The following is a 1915-nucleotide window of genomic DNA, read 5'->3' as shown; positions in this document are numbered from 1 at the left end:
GAATGAATTAACCAGAGCCCCTCCTGAGTGGACCAGGCCTAGGCTGTGATACAGGCAGATCCTTAGCAGCTGTAAAATATAGATCCTCAGTGCTATAATCCTTTTACAAGGCTCTACTTTCACTTCAACCAGACCATTTGGGAGCAAATGATCATAGTAAACCTAACTCAGTAATTCAATATGTTTAGGTTATAGAAAGAATCATAAACTCGTATGGCACATTATAATTGCCGCCCAGACGTGTGAAACAGGCTCTTTAAGGAGATCTAATAAAATTCACTAGCATATGAGATAAGCTTGGGCCGCACAGTGGTGTAGCGTTTAGCACTCTGATCAGTGAGAGTGTGGATCGAGTCCAGTCCTTTCAGCGGGGTGTTTTCATGTGCTCCCTGTCCATGTGTGGGTTTTCTCTGGGTACTCTGGTTTCCAACTGCCAACCAATAACACGCATGTGAGGTTAATTTGGTACTTTGAAATTGCGTTCATGTTTGTGTGTGTGTGAGATTGACTGTCTGTGCAGTGATGGACTGTCCACACTGTACACTCATTGACAGCTGGGAACAGCTCCAGGGCCCTGAGACCCTGAACCTCAATAAAGTGGCATAGAGGATGTATCAAAGTCTTAAATATGTCTGAAAAATATTTGACTCAAGGAATCATGCATATACCCTATGAATGTGGTTTTGAGTGTGTTAGCACACTTTTCCAGTGTGGATGATGAAAACCTTTCTGAACTGTTCACGTTGAGCCTTTCCCCTTTCACCTCAATCACAGAAGCATTATCACAATTGAGCCCATATGAAGCCTATTTTCTTCTCAAGCATAGGCGAGCTGCCCAAAAACACATTCTTATATACTGACAGCATTTAGCTGGATATAGTGTTTTGCATCATGAATTATGTTTCTTTATATCAAACACAAACACATGCCCAGGAACTTCCCATTCTGACCACAATGTTACCCTGGAATAAGTTGCTCGGCTTACTTAGTGGTAAAATGTGCTGGCCGAGCAACAGCCTGGTCTGGGTTCATGAATGGGTCATTTTGCATCCATCATCCATAAACAAGGTGATGCAATAACACTGAGATTTCTGGGATGCTGCTCACAAACAGTCTCTTCTGGTCTTCATGACTGTCACCTGCAAGCTGTCGGTAGCTACACATGATGAAATTATTAAGTGCAACGTCCACGTGGTCATCAGCCTGTTGGATAAACATGTCTGATCAATAATGCTGTTAGTAACACATTTGTAGAAACATTATGGGAGAGATTGAGAGTCCACGTTCAGATCTGCACTAGCCAATGATCTCAACAATACAACAGCGCCATCTATTGCTGCATTTCTGCTATTGCTGCACATGATCGCGTCAGCTGCAGAAAAGATCAAACACTTTTGATCCTTTTTTTTGTTTGACGACCACAAAATGTAATCTTCTCTACTGAGGCACAAAACCACTTCTATCACGAAGACCAGTCAAAAGTATGACAACTAGTGTGATGGAAATGTTATCTCATCACTGATTTGACAAATCCAACCTCTTGGAAATATCTTGTTTAGTATGGCTGCAAATTGTGACAGGTTGTTAATTTTTTGTTCATCACAGCTTATTATTATTATGCATTATCAGGTATGATTTGCACATGATGAAAATATCTCTGTGTGTGTGTGTGTGTGTGTGTGTGTGTGTGTGTGTGTGTGTGTGTGTGTGTGTGTGTGTGTGTGTGTGTGTGTGTGTGTGTGCGCGCGCGCGCTTATCCGACCATGCTTCTCATTACCTCTACATTTCCCTGAAAAAGCCGAAAGTATGTGTAAAAGAAATGCGAGTACGTGACAACCAGCCATTACTTCGTGAGAAGACAGTAGTCCCCCCCCAAAAAAAATTCACAGGCAGCGGTTGTTGTGTAGGAGACGAT

Source organism: Blennius ocellaris (genome assembly GCF_963422515.1).
Source record: "Blennius ocellaris genome assembly, chromosome: 13".
NCBI classification, from domain to species: domain Eukaryota; kingdom Metazoa; phylum Chordata; class Actinopteri; order Blenniiformes; family Blenniidae; genus Blennius; species Blennius ocellaris.
This window is presented reverse-complemented; position numbering follows the sequence as displayed.